General features: G+C 34.6%; 1 protein-coding gene across 2 annotated transcripts in view; it reads right to left on the reverse strand.

Moving 5' to 3' along the window:
- TAFA2 (TAFA chemokine like family member 2) overlaps window positions 1-23,247 on the reverse strand; it is a 504,181-nt gene that overhangs the window by 124,155 nt on the left and 356,779 nt on the right. The window lies entirely within an intron of this gene.

The following is a 23,247-nucleotide window of genomic DNA, read 5'->3' on the forward strand; positions in this document are numbered from 1 at the left end:
TAACGGACAGATTATCATCATTTGTTATCAAAATATGAACAAAAGTAAAATAAAAACAGCAAATCACTGCATGGATTGTTAATATGTGAATATGTAACTTGGAGAAAATCTTAAATACTTTATATATTGAACAATTATTTTTCACTAGGGCAAATTTACTTTTCTAAGAGTAAAATGCCACAGTAATTTATATTTAATAGTGAAAGGTGTTAATTTCACATCAGAAAATGATTTAAAACAGCCAAAAAGTTAAATATGACAGCACACAAATTTAATAAATATCAAGAAAAACATATTAGCTAGATAAATTTTAAAAATATCTATCTTTTGAGCCAAAAATATTTATAAAATATAAATAGTAATTCAGATAGAATAATAGAAGTAATGCCATAATAATATGTAGGATTATTTACTTTATAAGCATTGATAAGATGTAAAAACCTTTATTTCAAATCATCTTTAGCCTAAATATAAAGAACACAAAGTACAAAAAAAAACCTTAAGAGAAAAATGTCCTACCTCAAAATATCTCGCTCCTCCATCAATTTAGTGGACAGTAAGCAATTATTTTATATCACAAATAATGCAATAGCATGTCTTTAGGAATATTGTAGACAATAAGAATGCAGAGAAGTTATCATTCCTATGCTATAATGTCAACAATTTAAACTTGGTATAAAAAAATACTTGTACTGGCATATTTATCACAGCACTATTCACAATAGCAAAGATATGGAATCCACCTGTATCTATCAATGGATGATTCGATGATTGGATAAATGTTATGATCCAATGGATCCAATGAATGATTGGATAAATGTTATATATATGTATATGGTATGTATATGTATATATTATATATGTATATATAACATTTTATGTATCTAGTCATCCATTGATCAACACAGATTAATTCCATGTCTTTTATATCATATATAAACACCTATACATACATATATACATATATGTATAATACACACACAGTGGAATACTAGTCTGCCATAAAAAGAATAAAATCATGTCTTTTGCAGCAATAAGGATAGAACTGGAGGCCATTATCTTAAGTGAAACAACTCACACAGAAACACCATACCACATGTTCTGACTTATAAGTGGGAGCTAAATAATGTGTACACATGGGCATAGAGAGGGAAATAGTCATGGGAGACTCAGAAAAATGGGAATGAGATGGGGGAATGGGAGATGAGAAATTACTTAATATGAGTACAACTCATACTATTCAAGTGATGGTTGCACTAAAAGCCCAGACTTGTGGGTTTCTTGCCCCTTAAATTTATACCAATAAAATAAAATAAACTGAGTATTTGACATTATAATAATACAATTTAATATTAACTAAAAATTTTATCAAATTTTAGATTCATTCTCATACCTCAGAATTTAATTCTACGATGAAGATATTTCACTTTGGCCTGGGTTTCAGCTGAATGTCTTTTTTAACAGCGGATCAAATATGTATTTAGTGAACCTTTACCAAATATATCAGAGTTTTTACAACTAAACAAGCATTTTATTTATATCAATTCCAATAAATACATATTTTTCTACATTTTACTTTTAAAAGTTTTTGAACTCCATTTTGTCAGAACATTGTCTTTGCAGACTAACAATTTAGTTTTGAATTAGTGAGTCACCCTAGATAAGTGATTTAAATTATTTGAGCCTTCAGTTTCTGTAGGTCATGGATAGTAACACGTACTTTGCAGTAGTGTAAGGATTTAACTGGATCACATATATAAGGAACTTAGCTCAGTGCTTGGTATGTAAAGATTTGCAAAAATTAGTAATTTTCAGTTTCTTCTTCCCTGGTGCCTATACCTTCAATCTTTGAAACTGCTCTCATTAACAGTTTATGGATCATACAGGAAATTAAAATAATAGAAACACAGAAAGTTGGAAAGAGATGGAAACTCTGAGAACACTTACTCTATGATTTTCAACTTTTTGAGTAGTCAAATTCTTTCTTAAAATAAAATCCTATATCCAACCCCAATATGTAAAACTGATCAAATCAAAGCTGCTTTGGTTGAAGCAGAGACAAAGGGCTCTGAATCCACCGATTTTCTTCTTTACCCTAAGCACAGTGGGTTCTAGATCACCTCACTCCTATGGAATTTCAGCTTTTTGTAATGAAACAACAGAAAGTGTGAAGCATTAAAAATACTCTTTTTCTGGAAGACTGGCTTTTCCTCAAATTTTGTGCCTCTTTGGTTAACCTCTTCAGTTTTCTATTTGGAAATGAGGAGTCTGAAATATTCCATTCTAAACCTAATTCATTCCATCTATTTTCTTTCTTTTGTCATCAAACTTCTTGAAGAAAAATACATAAATATTTTAATCAAAATTTACGAATTGTGGCAACTTGTAATTTCAAAGATGGCAGCAATGAAATCTTCCTTCCCGCTTGCTCTTCTGCAATGTGATCTTGCCACTCAATCAAGAGACAGACACCAATTTTCCTCCCCTTAAGCCCAGTTACCCTTTTTTAGATCAGTGCTGCCCTTAGTAACTCACTTGTACCCAACACCATAAAGCCGCAGAATGGCACTGTATGATTTCCTAGACTAAATTGAGAAAGGCCATGCAACTTTTCCCTGCTTGCCTTGGAAAGCTCACCCGCCAGATGTTCGTTCTGGACACTTTCTCTAAGAAACAACACTGCCACCACATTGTGGTAAACCCAAGCCAGAAGGAAGTCACTTGTAGGTACCCTGGTCAATAGTCCCAGCTGAACCCAGACTTCAGGTTATGTCAGACCAGGCACTAGACATGTGAACAATCTACAGATGATTCCAGCCAGTCATTCAGGTCACTCCAAGCCAATAAAGTGTTCCCAGCTGAGACCCCAAAAAAGCCACCCCCACTAGGCTTTGTCCAAATTCCTGATAGAAATAATTCATTAACATAATAAAATGGTTGTGCTTTTGCCACTAAGCTTAAGGTGGCTTGTAACGCAGGAATGTTACACCAGAACATTAATAGCCCTATTGCTGACCATATCCAGTGTCCCTGACTCATGTTTCATCCTCTTCAACCTTGCAAGCACTCTTTAAAACTCTGCCTAACCATTACATTCATGACATAGCACTGATGATTCTCTTTGTATCTCAATCTTTTTAAAGTAAAAATCCTTATTGGATTCCTCATTTCCTCTAGTAAACTCTTAAAAGAAGGTGTTTGTAGAGATCATTTCCTCAGCTACTCTTCCCTGCCATTCTCTCTTGACCAGCTCATCCACTACTTGGATTTAAATTATCACTTGACTTATTCATCAATTCACTAATACATTGTTGAGCATCTACAATGTGTCATTGTTCTAGGGACTGGATAGATATATAGCTGCTCATCAAACATACAGCATTCTTCCTCTAATGGTAGTAAGAACAGACAAAAATATAAACAAATAAGCATATGGTAATTTAATAGGCCAAGTAGAAACAGGCGTCATGAAGAATACAAAGCAGGGTGAAAGGGATATAAACTGATGATAGAAAGGTACTATTAGGTATTATTTTATATAAGGTAGAAGACATCTTTGATAAGGTATATTTGATCAGAGACCTAAAGGATCTAGTTCTACATATGTAGAGAGATCATTGCAGGAAAGGTATGTGACAGAGTACCCTAAAACAGCAAGGAAGCAGAGATGGCTGGAGTAGAGTGAGGAAACAGGATAATAGGAGATGCAGCTAGGTGTAGAGTTCATATCGTCCTTTGGCTATCATTAAGGCTTTTAATTTTTTTCTGAGGAAAATGATGTGGGAGACATTATACAATATATAAATATATAAATATAAATATAAATATATAACTATATAAATATAGGACTATATAAATATATAATTTATAAATAAATATATATACATATAAATATATATGTATACATATTATTCTCCAGTTCTTCTCTCCTTTTAGGCCATAAGAAATAAACTTCTCAGTTTGGTAAAAACCATTTCACTAGATATGGCCAAAGAAATATGAATGGAAATAACAGGTCATGAACCAGAACCATGAATTTAAAGTGAGTCAAAGCATCATTATTTTCCCCCCCTCCTTCCCCTAGAAACATTCAAATTTATATTCCTGATTCTCGAGTCCAAACATATCACTCTTTTTCCCTGCTCAATCTTCAGTGAATTTCTATGGCCTAGTCAGTAGAGTCAACTAACAAAGCCCCAAGATCCTTTATAGAATAACCCCCAAACTACCTTTATGAACTTATCTCCATCTACGGTATAAGAACTCTCAGTTCTTGCTCTCTCAGTTGATTTTATCATTTGACTGGATTCTTATTTTTTCTTAATTAAATGACAGCTATCTCTCTTTGTTATCATTCCCTATTCAATAAAATTGATAATACCACATAACTTATTGAAGCCACACTAATTATTCTTTAACTTAAATCGTGTAACTTCTATCATGGTTCTAGTTGGTTCAAGTTTAATTCTTGGAACATGATTGTTTTTGTCATTTTCTTAATTTTTCTTCCTCTGTGACTATAATCCTCAGTAATTGCTTTTGTTGTCTATAAGAACTCTCTTACCCACCCAGATAAACAAGGGTGATTCCCTATTCAAAGATGCCATAAACCTCCTCATTCCCTTCATTTCATTATGCTGCTGTACTCCATCTACAGCCCCAGCTTCAATGATCTCAAACCTGACTGCATCAGAATAATTTAGGGAGTTTTAAAACACACACAATCAAGCCCAACTCCAAGAGCTGGTATAGGGCCTGGAGATGATCTATTATTAGTAAATTTCCTGCATGGTTCAAGTCAGGGTTTGTCTCTAAACAAAGGATATAAATCACTATACCTCCTGATCCCATCAAAATTCTACTTTTCCTTCAAGATCCATGACCACAGTAGTAACAACTATTGCTTACATTGTGTTTATTCCATATACCAGGGACTTATCTAAATGCTTTTATATATACTAGGTCACTTAATCCTCACAAGCACCATGAATCAACAAAGTTCAGACATAGCTTCTGCCCCAATCTCTACTGTTTTGCTCTTGGGCCCAGCTGTGGACATGCATTCAGCTTAAAGGGATCTCCTACTTCTTTCCACTCATGAGAAATAAAAATCTGGCAGCATGAGCAGGAAGTCAGAAAGATCAATAGCATCGGGCTGTCTGCTGTTGCCCCTTGCTGTTGGATTCCTTACCTGCATATCAGCTCTTATTTCAGCGATGAATAACTCCACTGATTCACAATGTTGACCTTAGCCTGACCCAGTGACTTTGGCTTCTACCGAGGGAAATCTGGCATCCTGACAGTTCCTTCAGGCCAGTCTGCAGCTCCATTTCCAATAGAGAACACCTGCAGGTTATAAGTCTCCATACAGCAGAGTGCTGACCTAGTGTATGAAGCTTTGTACAATGTTTTGCTAAGAGGTCAACACATGCTTTCCCAGGTCCCTTCCTGGGAAAGATGTCAACTCATGGGGGACTATCCTAATTAGATAACTTCAAACAGTGACAACCTAGCAGATAAAAATAAGTGGGAAAAAAACTGTAAGACATATCTAGCTAGAATCCTATCTACAGTTGATTTTATTATTTGACTGGATTCTTATTTTTCTAGATTATATGACAACCATTTCTCTTTAATATCATTTCTTATTCAATAAAATTGATAATATTGCATAACTTATTGAAGCCACACCAATTATTCTTTCCCTTACATCATATAATTTATATCTTTCATGGTTCTTGTCACTTCAAACTTAATTCTTGGAACATGATCTTTTTTCTGTCATTTTCTTAATTTTTCTTCCTCTGTGACTATGATACTCCAGAATTGCTTTTGTTGTCTCAGCTGCTCTGTCTTGACTGCTTTCTGCTCTTCTAACTAAATGCTAATCCATTTCCACTCATTGCCTGAGGGAAAAAAAAAACAGTTCAATTTTAAACTTTCTTTTCTTCTTCTGACTATAAAATAATACATAAAATTTGGAGACAAGAAAATAAAAATCATACACAACCCAGAGGATTACTGCTAAGAGTAATGCTATTCTTTCCAGCCTTTGATATATGTAGATACAAATAATTATACTCGCTTTAAAATTTGGGGTAATACTATAGATAATTTTTACTGTACTTACAAAAATTAATACCAAATTTTGAGCACTTTCCATGTTCTTTGAAAAAGATATTTTGTGAGGCCTGGCTTATTTTTTAATTTTAGATTCAAGGGGTACATATGCAGGTTTGCTATATGAGTATATTAACTGATGCTGAGGTTTGAGTTTCCACTGATCCCATCACTCAGATAGTGAACATAGTAGTACCAAATAGGTAGTTTGAAAAAGATAATTTCAACATTTGGGAAAACTAGGGTTTTTAATGACTTTATAATACTTTTCCACACACGACCATGATTACTTTTTTGTATTGTTGAAATGAGTTTTACTATTACAAATCAATTGCTATTTTTGCTTCAATGAACAATCGTATTGCTATTTTTAAGCTGTAATAAAGAACTTTGAATAAATATCCTTAAACATAGATCTTGGATATACATAGGTTGAATTTTTCCCCATGTAGATTTCTAGAAGTAAAATATTACTGAATAAAATGGCTCAAACATTTTGCTCCTTCCTTCATTCAATAAATATTTGTTTCATACCTATTTTGTGTTAGGCCCTATTTTAAACTCTGGAAAGACAGCCATGGATAAGAGACAGCACTCACACTTAAGCAGTCTTCAGTTCAGCAGGGAATATAGTAATTATGCAATTGCACTTACCATCTTAAGTATGGAAATAATGGTAAATACAGTAAAAGTTCCCTTAATCAACTTACATTTATACAATTCTGGAATATCTAATGTCCTCCAGTCCTAGCCTTAGACTAACGGATTCCCCCAACACCACATACTCTTGGTTGGTTAACTACTTGCTCCTACTGGTTAAATTGTGTAGCTACCAAGAAAAAGTTTCATGTGCCCACAAACCTATTTATATCAGTTGTACATGTTACTGTTATCCCATAATTAACTATATAAAAACTGATGCTATTTGAATGTGAAATGCTTGAGTAAAAGTCAACAAAGACAAGTAACTAAAAACAGATTTCTGAAGAGTTAGATGTGAGTGAAAAAATATGAAAGATTTTTAAAACAGTGAGTGTAAAGAATCTGCATTCAGATTATTGCGCAAGCGTGTTAGATTTTTGAATCCCAACTTGGAAATTTAAAGGATACATTATAAACTCTATTCAAAGGGCCCATCTCAGACAAAAGGCCTTAGCCTTCCATAAGAGTTAGGTGAATTCATATATTTTGTGTGGGTTTTCAATTTTATAATTTCCTCCTTAAGGCCACCTGTTGGACTAACTAATCATTGCTGGTCTCAATGATGCTGAATGAATTATTCCTTAACAAAATCAAAGCTCTTATAAAATAGTTCCAAACTGCTTCTTTGAAAGCAGTTCTAAACAGCTTATTTGAAAGCATTATATATCTCTTTTTGCCATAAAATAGTTAGCACTTAGTATTTAGAATTGTTGCCAATTTGAGATATATATATACACACACATATATATACATATCATTGTTATAATATACTTTTAGGAAATTAACAGTGAAATTGAACCAATGTTTACATGTTTATTGAGAATTTGTATTTCTTTGTGAATTCCCTGCTGACCTTTTTTCCTTATTGATTTGAAAAAAATTTTTAACATATGAAGGCTATTATTTTATTATCTGTCATAAATATTTTTGACATCTATTTTAATTTTATTTTTTATTTATTTTTTAATCAAATTTTTTGTTTTTTATTATACTTTAAGTTCTAGGGTACATGTGGATAACGTGCAGGTTTGTTACATATGTATACCTGTGCCATGTTGGCGTGCTGCACCCATCAACTCGTCAGCACCCATCAACTCGTCATTTACATCAAGTATAACTCCCAATGCAATCCCTCCCCCCTCCCCCTCCCGTGATTTAATTTTATTTATAATGTTTTTTAACAGACCAAAATTTTTAATGTTTACATTAAAATTGAGAAAGTTTTTTTTAATTTTCACATTAAAACTTCAGAAACTTTTTAATTTTTATTTTTATATAATCAGATCCACTACTCCACACCTTTCTTTCCTAAACTTGTCTAAGTCTTGTGAATGATATAACAACCAACAAAGTTGATGGGGATTGCAATTTATTGATGGCAATAGAATCAAAGATTCTATAAGAAAGCCACATTTATTTGTTTTTATTTTCTTTTATGCTCTTTCTCCAAGTTTGTAAAAAGCAAATTTACGTGGTGCACACTTGTTATTTCCATATGCGATTCCTTCTCTACTCTTTAACATCTCTCCTTACAAGAATAAAAATGAATGTTGTTCTTTAGTGACATCATAAGCTCTAAATCTACAGGTAAAAAGCATTTCTAATATATAACTGTCTTATTGGCAGTATTTAAATATGAGAGACATGCCCTTGGTGTAGACAGCATGTGTATTATATAAAATCTATTAATATTCCCTTAAATAAATTTGAATCTTTGAACTTCATCTCAAATATATCACTTAAATATCTGAACTGTTGTTTGAAATTTTGTGACTGGGTCCATACATTCAGGCCTTCTTCAACAAATACTAATCAGATATCCACTCTTACTGAGACTTGGTATTCAATGCTGAAAATCACACAGAACAAGAGAAATATAGCTGCTGCATTCCGAAACTCACATTCTAGTGGAGGGTGGGGTGGGAGTACGGGGGGAGAGATGGCAAACAAATTATACCAATGAAAAAAATTATATTAGAGCTGAGCACTGAAGGATGGGAAATAATTAGCCAATAGAAAAGACATTTGAGTTGGCTGTGTGGCTCACAGAACTCATTGAAAATCCTATGCTGCCACATCTGTTTTATGTGAGCTCAGCTCCTGGACAGAGCTGATTAACGTGGGCATGGGCATTTGATCCAAGGTGAGACATTTTAGGGAACTAAATCTAAGAGATGAGAATCAATGCCTCTCTGGTGGTAGAACAGTCAATGTAGGAAGTAGACTCTGCACATTCTTATGGCTCTGTTCTCTGAATATGAGAAAGGAAGTTGCAGGATGAGAAAATAAAATTGATATCAGAGAGGCATGGAGATAAAGGCATAGACAGAAAGGGAATCTAGGCAGCATTTCAGTTCTTGTTCCAGTTGCCCCCAAGGCCTGGATCAGTCCTGCCCTTAATACAGTTATGTGAGATACTGGAGTTTGCTTCCAATAAATCTCCCTTTTTCCAAAGCTAATTGAATATGAGTTTCTGTAACTCTCAACCCAAAGCATGCTAATTCCATAAGCAGGCAAAAGGGAAGAATCACATTCCCGACAGAGAAGACAACATATGTCAAAACTCAAAGCAGACAGAAGACACTGAAAGAATCCTTCGGGATGGAAAGAAAAATCATCCAAGATGAGAGTAGTCAGGCAGGGAGAGCTCGGATCATGTGGGGCCTTTTGCGCAAGTATGGGATTTGGGATTTAGCCTAGGAGCGATTTTCACATTCATCCTACTGAAGCACAAAGAGAAGCAAACAAACAAACAAAGGCAACTCAGTGATTGAAAAATGTGCTCTTTCCCGGCATTTATTAATAGTTTGGCAAATATTTTTGAGCACTTATTGTATGCCAGGTCCTACAGAAGTGGAGTGGAGGGAGGGGCAGCAGAAGAAAGAATAAGCACTTGACTGTCCAGAAAACATTATTAAAAGGCATATTTTTCAATAATTTTCAAATAATTTTTGTTTTTCACAAATAGGGTAGGGGGCTGCTGGCATCTAATTGGTTGAAACCAGGGATGCTACCAAAATTTCCCTTCAACAAAAAGTTATCTGGCCCCAAATATCAATAGTGTCAAGGCTGAGAAACTCTGCCTTAGGGGGCAAAAATAATGTAGGACTACTAGACACGAATAGAAAGTGAGCAAAGGGTGGAGTATTTCCTCAGACGTGCTCTCCCAGGTGTTAAAACTTGACTATGCCTCTGGGACACTAAAGCAGGACAATGTTTTGTTCTCCAGGAACTTACAGTCTGGTGAGGAAGATGGGCAAGAAAGATGTAAACAGAGTAATGCTCTAAGTGCTGAGATGCAAAGATGTGGATGAGCCTGTTTTTCAGTGGGCAGACAAAGAAGGAATATCCAACCCAGTCTCAGGCTATTAGGAACACTCTCTAGTGGAGAAATGTCTTAGTTGCTATGTAAGAAGGAAGAAAGCAATTTGAGATTTCTCAAAGAACTAAAAATAGAACTACCATATGGATCCAGCAATTCCATTACTGGGCATATACTCAAAGGATAACATATTGTTCTACTGAAAAAACACACATGCCCTTGCATGTTTATCATAACACTACTCATGATAGCAAAGACATGGAATCAATCTAGGTGCCCATCAACAGTGGATTAGATAAAGAAAATGTGGTACGTATACACCATGGAATATTATGCACCCTAAAAAGAATGAAATCAGGTCCTTTGCAGGAACATGAATGCAACTAGAAGTCATTGTTCTAGGCATATTAATGCAGAAACAGAAAACCAAACATGGCATGTTCTCACTTACAAATGGGAGCTAAACATTTGGTACACACAGACACAAAGAACAGTAACATTGGAGGGAAAAAGGAAAGAGTTTAAAACTAGCTATCAGGTACTGTGTTCACTACTTGGGCAAAGGGATCATTAGAAGCCCAAACCTCAGCATCATGCAATATACCCATGTAAAAAAATCTCTACATGTACCCCCTGAATCTTACATAAAAGTTTAAATTAAAAAAATAAGGTGTAAGAGAAGGATCAGAGTCAATATAAGAATACTGAGAAAAAATTAGCTAGGCAAAGTTGACATAGACATGAGGAAAAGATTTCAGACAGAAGGAGCCTCATATGCAAACATCTGGAGTCACGAGAGTGTATGGAATGTTCATGGAGCTCAGGCTCTCAGGATGTCTGGAGCAGAGAACTCAGAAAAGAGCAAGGCTAGAGATACTGTTGGAGCAGTAAGTCCTTGCTGTCTTTAGAGGGGCAGTTACTCAAAACTTATTCCAGTGCTTCAGGAGTCAAGTTAATAGAAGACAGAGTTGTGACTTGGTGTATTATGAAGTGGGAAGCAGTGGCATTTTTAGGTTAATTCTGACTTAATATGCTTCAAGTCTATTTTTATATTATGTGCCTGACGTGCCTCAGTTCTGTATTTCACTGTGCCCAGATATTTATATCGACAGTGTGATAAATCAGTGATAATGTTATTTGACATGTTTCACAACCAGTCAGTTTGACTGACACAAGGAAGCAAACTAGTATATTTTAAAACTTCTTAAACTCACTTTTGTTATAAGGCTGCTTATATAGTAAACATCCACCTCCATTGTTTCTTTTTTGTTTTTGTTTTTTTGGGGGGGGCGGGGTACAGAGTCTCGCTCTATCACCCAGACTGGAGTGCAGTGGCGCAATCTCGGCTCACTGCAAGCTCCGCCTCCTGGGTTCACGCCATTCTCCTGCCTCAGCCTCCCGAGTAGCTGGGACTACAGGCGCCCGCCACCACGCCCAGCTAATTTTTTGTATTTTTAGTAGAGACGGGGTTTCACCGTGTTAGCCAGGGTGGTCTCGACCTCCTGACCTCGTGATCCGCCCGCCTCGACCTCCCAGAGTGCTGGGATTACAGGCGTGAGCCACCGTGTCCAGCCCATTGTTTCTTGACAAACCTTCTTTTAATTTTATATATGTGTTAATTTTCAATGATATACTCTTTAACCAGAGAGTAGACAATATGCCACACAGATTCTAGGAATATAATCTCAACCAGGGAACTGCTTGAGAGATGATAGAATAAATGAGCCAGCCCCAAAATCTCAGATATAGCCCTTTCACTCTCTGGATATTAAACACCTCCAGTTAAATCAAGAGTTTACTGTTTTCATGACCAGCCTATTAAAGGAGCAAAGGAAAACAATGGTCTGCCGCTTTTCTAGAGGGGTTGAATTCAATTTCTCTTCAGCACAGTGGGAAAATGAGGATGGTGGTAGACAGGTAAATATTTGGGAGACCAATAACAGGGTCACAAGGGAAATTTAGAATTTAAGTAAGGTCAAGACCAACAGTTAGATGCCAAAAATTATAGCAGTACCTGAAATCAAGGTAAAGCAAGGTCAATCATCAACATAAAAGAGTCAAGATCCCAGTTATAAAAGAAACCTAATACTGGCACAAAGCCTATTCAAATGAATTCATCAAAAACATGGAGTCTTTACTTCACACAGGACACTATGTTCATCCATGTTTCCTGCTGAAGCAGGAGGCAATACTAGCAAGAGGCCGGGCAATAGTCTGTTTGTACCAGTAGGTGAATCTCAGTATAAATGAGATCCATGAGCACTATATCCACCATTGACAATGTGCAATCACAATGAGCACGGACCCTGGCAAGACAGCTGTATTATATTATGTCAATGTCTTTCTCCCTTTGTTCAAAACTTGAATAACAATGAAAATGGGACTTCTCCTCACCCCTACCTCAAAAAAAAAGGTATTTGGGAATACCTGTCTCAAACCAGTACATTTCACATAAGGCCAATTCAAAAAAAATTGAAGGATACAAAGTTAACCAAGTACCATTTATTGAAGAGACTGGCCTTTTTCTATTGTGTTCTTGACACTTCTGTTAAAAATCAATAGGCTGTAAATGTGTGCATTAATTCCTGGGATCTCCATTCTGTTCTATTGGTCTACATGTCTGTTTTTATGCCAATACCATACTGTTTTGGTTACTATAGCTTTACAGTATATTTTGAAATCAGATAGTGCAATGCCTCCAGGTTTGTTCTTTTTGCTTGGAATTTCTTGGAATATTTTGAGACTTTTGCATTTTCATACAAATTTCAGGATTTTTTTTTAAATTTCTGTGAAGAATATCATTGGTATTTTGATAGGAATTGCATCATATTATATATTTCAAAATAGCTAGGAGAGGGAATTTTTAATGTTCTCATCACAACAAAGACAAATGTATGAGGTGATGAATATCCTGAAAACCCTGATTAGATTTTTACATAGTGTATCAAAACATCACATTGTATCACATAAATATGTACACTTATAATGTGTCCATAAAACAAAGTTAAAAAGTCAACTGTCTGATAAATGGTGTATTCAAACTGGTCAAGAAAGAAGACGGAGAAAGATGGAAGGTCAAATAGAGCCCAGACAAACCATCATGATTTTAATTCCTTTCCACTCCACTTAAAGACTAGTCAGTGTCAGATAAATATTACTATGCAAGAAAAATAAAAGGGGATTCTAATGGCACTGTCTCCATAAGGACTTTTTTTTTTCTTTTTTTGCTCAAGATTCAAAGAGGTGTAGAGAATAGCCACATTTAACACTAGATCATGAGTCTTCTCAGCCACATAAATAGGTTTATTATGCACACAGGGAAAAAATAGGAGAGGAAAGAAGAAAACAAAAATATGGTAAAGTTTGCTCAATTAAACAGCTTCCCCCACATGACAGAACTTGCCCTTTAGATTAGGAAGGTCAAATGGCTAATATCAAGTGCAACTAAGTGCCCTTATTCTAAAGGCAGATGCTAGTTCAGATCAGCATGTTTTCGATTTTTTTTTTAAGTTGAACTCTGTTGTCCTTGAAAATGTCAGGTACAAATCCTCTGAAATGTCTGACATTTTCAAATTCCAAACAATGGATTGCCTAAATCTGTATGGAGAATAAGAAGCAAAATTAACAACCTGAGTTTATTCAAGTTTGTGAGTTTTTATGATGATCCCATTTAAAAGATTCTCATGTCAAAGTCCAACGAACTCATTAAAATACTTCCTAGAAATAAAACAAAAGCATACATTCTAGATCAGGACAAATCCAATGATACTTACTCTTTTAAAAATCTCAAAGTTATGAAAAGCCCTAAATATCTGATGACATTTTAATTTAATAAAAAATGAAAAATACAAAAGAGTAACCACAGACTGAAACACTGGGACAAAACTAAGAGCTATTTAACATTAAGTAGACGTCTTTCTCTTTGAAATGCTCTGTACATGTCACATGTAAAATTAAACCACAGTTATTTAGTAGGGCAATCAAATCCTCTGAGAAATCTTCACATAATATTGAAATTCACATCTCAGATTTAGTGTATGACTGCAACAGATCACTGTATATACTTAAGAGAAGATGGGTGGGCATTCTCATGGAGACACAAAGCTGGCCCACACAGGGAAGAAGAAACCTGACATGCAGCGGGGGAAGCTGAGATGAATCACCATGTGGAGAGAGAGAATAAGGGAATAGCTACCTTGGGTCTCAGAAAATATTCAGTAGGCCTTTAGGCAGGAGGATTGAGACAAACTTTAGAACAAATTTACCTCCCTAAAAGCATATGGGGAAAAAGAGGGCGATCATGAAAGGTTATTTCAGATGGTCCTTTCTGTATAAAACTAGAAATCTGAGACCCCTGAGCCAGATAAAGAAATTATTTCCGAGTTTGCTGAATGGCTCTGCCACACTCTGTTCTTAAAACAAAGTTGGTGTACTGCTAGGGAAGCAGTGGGACTCCAGATATTGGAAAAAACTGCATTTAAGGGAAACAGAAAATGAGGCTGATCAAACAACCACAGAAAAAACAACAGGAAAAATTCGGAACGCTATTTACCATTTTACTCTGCTTTGGATAGTCCATACTTAGGATAGTAATCTGTAATGCACAGAGTAAGTTTTCAAAGGGTCATAAAGGGAAAAGTCTGTTTTTGATGATTAATTGAAAGAGTTGGGGATGTGAATCCTGGAAAAAAAGAGATCTAAAAGAAGAGAAGATGAGAGTCTGCAAATATTTAAAGGTCCATTACATAGAAGAAATAGCCATATAAGCCTTGCTCTCCATTTTCAATTGATTGAAATTATGTGCCAGATGTTACCTTCAAGTTTGGAAGTAGATTCATATATACACACATAAGTATGTAAACAATTTACAAATATATAAAGATATGAAACAGAACTTTCCAACAAGTTCAAACAATTTGATCTCTCAAAAAAGGTAGGTGAACTTGTGAAGTAGCAAGCTGTGTTAACACATTCAGCTGAAGACTGGTCAGGAGCATTGTAAAGGGGAGTCATGCATTTATTAGGCATTAGAGTACATAGCTTCCAAGTGTTTGTTCAGTCCTGAAACTGAGTCAATATGATTACTTGGAAAGAGAAAATGTACAGTATTATGAAAATTATGCACACCTGGCTTATAAGAGGTAATTATAAAAATGTTTAATAATTTGTGTACAAATGTAGATTACTGAGGCAGGTGGTATTTTAAAAGATGATGGTTTTATAAACTTGCACTTTTGCATTATTCATTTAATAATTTCTGCCCTGGAACAGACAAATGAGACCCAATGAGAATTCCACGTTAAACTAGTTCAACATTTTAGCCAATAAAGACATATTTCAGCCTTGAGCTTAAGACTTTGACATTAAGTGGCAAATATCTCCACTTTGAATAAGATTGATATATTTCTAAGAGGCTTTCTGAAAACCATTTCCAGGTACTGTCAGCAAGACTGAAATCTGTTCAAGTATAAATTCAATATTTCCATACTCAGAACTGAATCATGTATATGGAGTCATTTGTCAAAATAGAAGAAAAAGTTTGTTTTATTATTATTGCAACAGTACAAAAGAAAACCTTTTCTACATATTTTCAAATGATTATTACTTATTTGAGATACAGAAATTAATATTGCCAAGATTAAAGTCTTCGTTATTTAGGCTAAAATGGATCATTGTTATAGGAATTAGGTTTTAAAGCTCATTACACTCAAAGATTTCCATTATGATCTAATTTGAAATGAAAGTAAACAGAAATAACAATTGTGTTCTGCTAAAATAGGAAGTCACTGTGCTTCAATAAAATATCACAGCACAGTTATAGAAGAAGCAATAAATAGGCTAAGATGCATGGCTCATGAACAATTATCAGCCATGTGAGGATTCATTATTAGTTTGTAGAAAATCATCTTTGTTTGTGAGGGATCACTAGCTATTTTCTCATCCATAGATGGTATATTGTTGTCTCTCTTGAAAACACTCATCTGGCAGTATCACAGAACTTAAAGTATACAGACACTGTGTGTATATACATATATATGAATATAATGCAAATTAACTATCCAAAATTCAAAGAAATTTACCATCATGTGGAGTTCAGGACCAGCTACAGAGTGATGCCTAGGTCACAAGAGATTTAACGTGATGAAATGGTCTGCTTGAACTGGTAACTGTGGGTTCCTGGGAAAAAAAGTAGCAGAGAACGAACAACAAAGGTATTTTATAAAGATAATAAAGTCAAATGAAAAACTCCGAGAAGTTTCCAAGGCAATTAGTTGAGTTGGCGTTATAAATCTCTGGTGCTTGAGAAGGCTCTAGACTAATCATGCCCATAGCAGTTGCAGTACTGGCAAAAATATAGGCTTTTCTTTATTATGACACAGGCCATCCAATGAGAATATTGAACTTTAAATTATTCTTAATAGCTTTAATGAGTTTCCCTTGTTTTAATTTACTCAATCAGAGACACAGTCTCTTTAAAAAAAGGAGAAGCATACAGACACTCCAAATATACTCAAGTTGTTGGTCACCCCCAAGTTCTGGTCTCCAACACACCAAGCCAAGTCTTCTGGCACCAGGACAAGTGACACAGTTACCTTGAAACATTGCATCATGGACTAGTATGGCTTCAGGATCAAACTTTGGTTTCTTAACAAGAACAAGATCTTTAACACAGAAACTTCCCCTATGAAGAGATGGCATTAGGTCTTTGAGAGAAGTTCAGATTTGAGACATTTTTTTTTAACCCCCTAGAGGTATGCATGGTAGTTTAGTATTCTTCTGGGGTTATTATTCATTTTCTAAACAGACTATCTCAGCATTTGAATTTACAGCCACATATTTTAATGTTCCCCAATGTGTCTAGAGGCATAAGCAATTATTTGATAACTCCAAAGTCTAAAGCGTTTTGTTACTAGGACTCATATAAATGATCCACAAAATAAGGTTCTACAAGAATATAAAGTGTCCAAACATACCATATGGAAAGAGTCCAAAATATTCCTACTGATAGAATATAAAAATAGTTTCCTAATCCCATTTTATAAGACCATAATTCCTTCACTAAAAATACAAGGGAATAGTTGTGTTTAGTCACAGAATTCATTTTATAAAATAAGCTTATATTCAGCTTTGCACAATGGTATTGAAAGTCCTATTGGTCTATGTTTTGAAATAAAAATACTATATTTTGAGCCAAGATTGGGAATCCAGACCCATTTTGAAATATGAAACTTTAGCTAAAGAGCAACAAAAGTTGATCTTGAAAAATGGGGATTCTAGAACTGATCAATAGCAATATCCTAGAGCATCTTCATAGGTGCCGTCACTGTATGTCTGGTATACCAGATGGATAGACTTTTTTCTATACTTATTAATGCATCAAAAATAGTGTTGTTGTGACTGAACAGCCCATATTCCTCAGCACGCTTTCTTCAAGGTATTAAGATGTTGGGCTATTTTTTTTTTCTGAGCAAATAGTCAACAGGATTTTCTAAATGATTAGATTTAGAATGCAAAAATATCTGCGTAAGATGAGTGATAATCATTCTAGTACTTCTACCAAAGTGATATAGCATTCTCACTAACAAGACAATTTCTTGTTTATGACTTATTTAGGAAAAGGGAAAAGTTTATGATTTATTTAGGAAACTTCTACTCTGATAAAATAAGACCACAATCCCGAGATAGATTCAAATATGAAAACCTTTACCATTTTTAAATGCTTCCATAATATAAAAGTTAACTTGATTAGAACTATTGTCTTTGCTTACATAACTTAAACATTATTTCAGTTAAAATAAAAACTTGATTCGTGATTAAATTAAAACTCTAATTGCATCCACAAACAACTGCCTACCCAATGATAGCTGTGAAAATAATAGTTAGATTTTGGCAGAGGTATTTAATTTCCTCTACCAAAAAATACAAAGCAATTGCAATTACTGTGACATTAGTGTAGTAAAAGGTCTGCAGTTTCAAAACCCATGCTATTCCTCCAAAGAAAATGAAAACTTGAGTTCATCTCCCAGGAGTATTTCATCAAACAAGTGACTTTGTGATCATAACTTGCAGTCTTCCTTTCCTCCTTACTTCCCACACAGATTTCTCATTCTTCTCTTAGCTGCCTTCTAACTACTTTCCTTCCCACACAAGTCTTTTACTTATCTGCTACACAGCAACCATCTCTTACTTTCATCGACCCACTCAGGCTGACACATATTTATGCACTTCCTAGTAATTTTACTTTTGTTCAACATTAAGAAGGACTTTTCTGTATTATCTTTTCTGCTGTTGTGATTATATACGTGCGCACGTTTGTCCCTCTCTGTGAATGGGTAAGAATTTATTAAATACTCATTGGGTTCACAATTTTATTAAACTAAAGTGGTTTTTCTTAATTGAGGAGTTCCTTGAGAGCATAATAATCTATTCGTTTTGATAGCCTCTTGGTACTTAAGTAGTATCTGGTACAAATAAATGCTCAATACGTATTTGTTGAATGAATGAATGATAAATACATTACTGGGAAACAAAACGTTTGGAAGAAAAGAACCCCATAAGAATTTGATATTACATCTGAAATTTAACTGTCTTCAATGTTGGATATGTATACATTACTTTGAGAAACCCATTACAGGAAAAATGCACAAGAGAATTACATTAATATAATTATTTATATGTCAACATGATTGACCTAAAAGGAGTGAATTTTCCTCAATTAAAATGAACTTTCTTACAAAAGTGTGTCTAACAAAAATTTTAGTAAAGGAAAAAAAAATTTAAAGCATAGTGCATTACCTGTCTTTGACCCAAAAGTCTGCAGAGCATGAGCAGTGTTTGCCACAGTGTTTCATAACAGTGTTAGAGCTGCATGTCTTTGTCAGGAAAAAAGACCAACAGTAAAGGTGTTTTTGTTTAAGTAACATCTGTTTTGAGATATGACATTTGTAGAGTTAGAAAATAATACATAGGCTATAAGTACTATACAAATAACCCAATAACTTATTAAAATGGCATGCCAACATGTTTTCTTCCTGAATTCTCTATTAGTGGGTTTGTCAGTTTTATCTACAGTTGATTTTCATTTCTCTATATAACTCCAATCCAATTTGTTTCAAATCAGGAACAATTAATTCAATTGATTGATTTTATCAATATTAACTTTCCAGTGAGCTAGTTATAACTTGAAAACACACTATAAAATAACTTAATTTTTTTCTATTAACAGGTGACACTGAGATTCCTCAAAATACTCCTACAGATACACATTTGCAAACACAGATGAATTGCATGTATGGGCAAAGAATTAGGAGCTGGTTATTATATGTATGATATCACATTTCAAAAGAGCAAAACAAGTCCCCAATATGACTCACACTTTAATTTTATTTCCCAAGAAATATCTTTAAAAGTTTCATTAAGTGTTCATTTTAAATAATATGTTCACTGTGTATAGGAATTTGTATTTTGGAGGTACTTGATCTATCTACAAAGAAAGATTAATTAAGAATTACCTTATTATAAAATGCTCCTAAAAGTCTTAATTGTGCTTATTTAAAAATAAAAAACAAATGTTAGTAATTAAGGCACATCATCGTAGTTTAAAAGTTGTACATAAGACATTTTGCTTTTACTATATGTTTTTACTGAATGATCTATTCCCCATCCCAAGGCAATCATGAATAAAATTAGGTTAAACGTAGGGTGTGGCATCACAATCTCTTAGAATATGGTTCATCTATTTTATTGAATACTGTCTGTCTCTTCGGTTATCTTATTTGAAGAAAAAGGACAAATAAAACATGGCCAGCAAAAAAAAAAAAAAAAATTCAATATTTATAATAGTATTATCAGTAAAATTAAAAATTTGTATATAGCAGAAACGATAATTTCTTACGATTTATGGTAGGTACTTTTTTGCTTTTTTGTTTCGTTTTGTTTTTTTAATGGAGTCTTGCTCTGTCACCCAGGCTGGAGTGCAGTGGCACAATCTCGGCTTACTGCAACCTCCACCTAGCGGGTTCAAGTGATTTCCCCTGCCTCAGCCTCCCGAGTAGCTGGGATTACAGGCGCCCGCCAAGACACCTGGCTAATTTTTTGTATTTTTTAGTAGAGACAGAGTTTCACCATGTTGGCCAGGCTGGTCACAAACTCCTGACCTCAGGTGATCCACCCGCCTCCGCCTCTCAGAGTGCTGGAATGACAGACACGAGTCACTGTGCACGGCCATGATAGGTGCTTTCAACAAATTTTCACATGCATTATCATTTTAGGTCTTTATACCAATCCAGTGCAGAAAAAAAGAGCACCTATTATTCCTATTTTACAGATCAACTACAATGTTCAGAGGTAATATGTTTCACCCAAGTGCATTCAGCTCAAACCCTAAACACTTCCGACTTCAAATTTTCTTCCAGTCTTTGAATCTGTTTACTCTACAAATGCAGTCTTCTGTACTCACAATGAACTTACAAACTATTTATTTAGGAAAGTAGACATATTCATTATGAGCGATCATCTAAGCACTCATTTTGCTTGGTAAATTTAATTCCCAGCCTAGTGTCCTGCTTATTTATTTTCATAATATCCAAATATCATGGCTAGACTTAAATTACTAAGTACATAACTTTCTATTACACAGGTACTCGAGATAATAGTGATATAGAAAAGAAACTAAATGTGAAAAACTAGAAACTATAGGAGATATTTAAATTATTTTCCAGTGGTCATATTATCATGAGAATTGTCAAACAGTATGTTTTAGTGACTTGATAAGGAAGGCATTCACAGAGCCAAGACTAGAAGCCTAGTGTGACTGAAAAAACATTTAGGTACTTTAGATGGTCATCATCTTTCTTTTTTACATGATGCTTGTGAAAAACATATGGATAAAAGAAATTTTAAGATATACAAAATAACTTTTCCCTCAAATATTTCGCTATGTGAATTCTTCAAAACACAAATTGTTGATCTAATAATTATATTAGTTCCTCCAAGTCCTTAAGATCTGTTAAATCTATATGCTATTAGGACTTTTATAAATTATCATTAATGGCAAAAAAATGTACTATGAAATCACTGTCATAATAACAAGAACTGACTAACTCTACGTCATGCATTTTCAACAGGGGTGATATCATCCCCCAAAAGGGTGAGAATTGGTTCATAAAAGGTGAAAAAAATCATACTCTGTATAAATCACAGATATACACACAGCACATAAACCAATATATAGTATACCTGTGGTATTAAAATTTTAAGGGAGAGGGATCAGTTAGGAAAACAAAGTCTAAAGAAGCTGCTTAGAGGGCAAAAAATGAAAAAAAAAAAAAGATTGACAAGCACTTGTCTAAGTATGTATTAGCTAACTACTCTAACTTAAATAATTCAATAATTTTTTTACTTCCTCTAAGGGGATGATCAGTCATTGCAATATGTTAAATATATTATCTTATCTAAATATATTATCTAATATATTATTATCCATTATATATTATATTATGGAATGGTAGTTATCTGTACAGTATCCACTAAATACCTGGAAACAAATACTTTTCATATATGAATTGTGCATGATCAAAAAAGAATAAATGTTTTCAGCTCTTTTATAAGGCATACAACTATGTAATAATGGTATAACTTCATTCCGTGACTATAAACCCACCAACACCAGGAAATCTTTTATTTTCTGAAATAGTAAGATGTATTCTCCTCATGGTAGACTGATTCTGCTTTGAGATTTTATTTTAAAAAATTTTTGAATCATCTAGTATAAACAAACATGAGAGAGGAATTATAGTGAAAGATTATTCATTTCATAGACCAAATTTTAAAGTATACAATACTTTACCCCCAAATATATTATAAACTAAAAAGAAAATCTAAACCTTTAAATAAAAATATACAGAGAAGAGATTTCTTAAATATAATGGTAGAGACTTTTAAAAAGTCAACATTAGGCCGGGCGCAGTGGCTCACGCCTGTAATCCCAGCACTTTGGGAGGCCAAGGCCGGCTGATCACGAGGTCAGGAGATCGAAACCATCCTGGTAGCACGGTGAAACACTGTCTCTACTTTAAAAATACAAAAAATTAGCCAGGCATGGTGGCGGGCGCCTGTAGTCCCAGCTACTCGGGAGGCTGAGGCAGGAGAATGGTGTGAACCCAGCAGGCAGAGCTTGCAGGGAGCTGAGATGGCACAACTTCACTCCAGCCTGGGCAACAGAGCGAGACTCCATCCCCCTCTCCAAAAATAAAAGTCAACATTATTCTTAAGCTGGAACAGCAACACTATCAACTTAAAACAGAAAAAACAAGGATATCTGCTATCATGATTGATTTCTTAAATTATTCTGTAACTTCTATTCAACATTTTAAAATATGAAATCTTCACTTCAGCATATTTAAAGGAAAAGACCATATCATAATTATATTTATTCCAGATATTGTTAGGAACAGGAGATGTTGAAAATGAAAGACATGAATCTAACCTCAGAGAACTTACAGTTAAGTGAGAAAAATAAGCATTAACAAATAATTATACAAATATTTAATTAGTTACAATTGTGATAAGAAATGTAAAGAGTGCAAGGTGCCATGGTACCATGTAACAGAGAAACTAGCCTAGAAGGATAATGAGGGATTTCTAGGGGAAATAATAATCATGAATAATGGCCTGAAGTTAGTTAGACAAATAAAGCAATAAAATGCGAAAAGCACACAGAGGGAAATGTGGCATAAAGGGGCATAGTGCCTTCAATAAATTGCAAAAGAAAAAGCAGCTCTGGATCATTCTGAGTAAAGAAGAAGGTGTCCAAAGGAGGGAACAGGCTCAAATCATGCAGGGCTTTGTCACCCATGTTACAAGTTTTAAATTTAAGAGTTCTGGTCGGGCTCAGTGGCTTACACCTGCAATCCCAGCACTTTGGGAGGCCGAGGCAGGCAGATTACGAGGTCTGGAGATTGAGACCATCCTGGCTAACACAGTGAAACCCGTCTCTTCTAAAAATACAAAAAATTAGCCAGGCATGGTGCCGGGTGCCTGTAGCTACTCCGGAGGCCGAGGCAGGAGAATGGCATGAACCCGGGAGGCGGAGCTTGCAGTGA

Source organism: Papio anubis, chromosome 9 (assembly GCF_008728515.1).
Source record: "Papio anubis isolate 15944 chromosome 9, Panubis1.0, whole genome shotgun sequence".
In the NCBI taxonomy this organism is placed as follows: domain Eukaryota; kingdom Metazoa; phylum Chordata; class Mammalia; order Primates; family Cercopithecidae; genus Papio; species Papio anubis.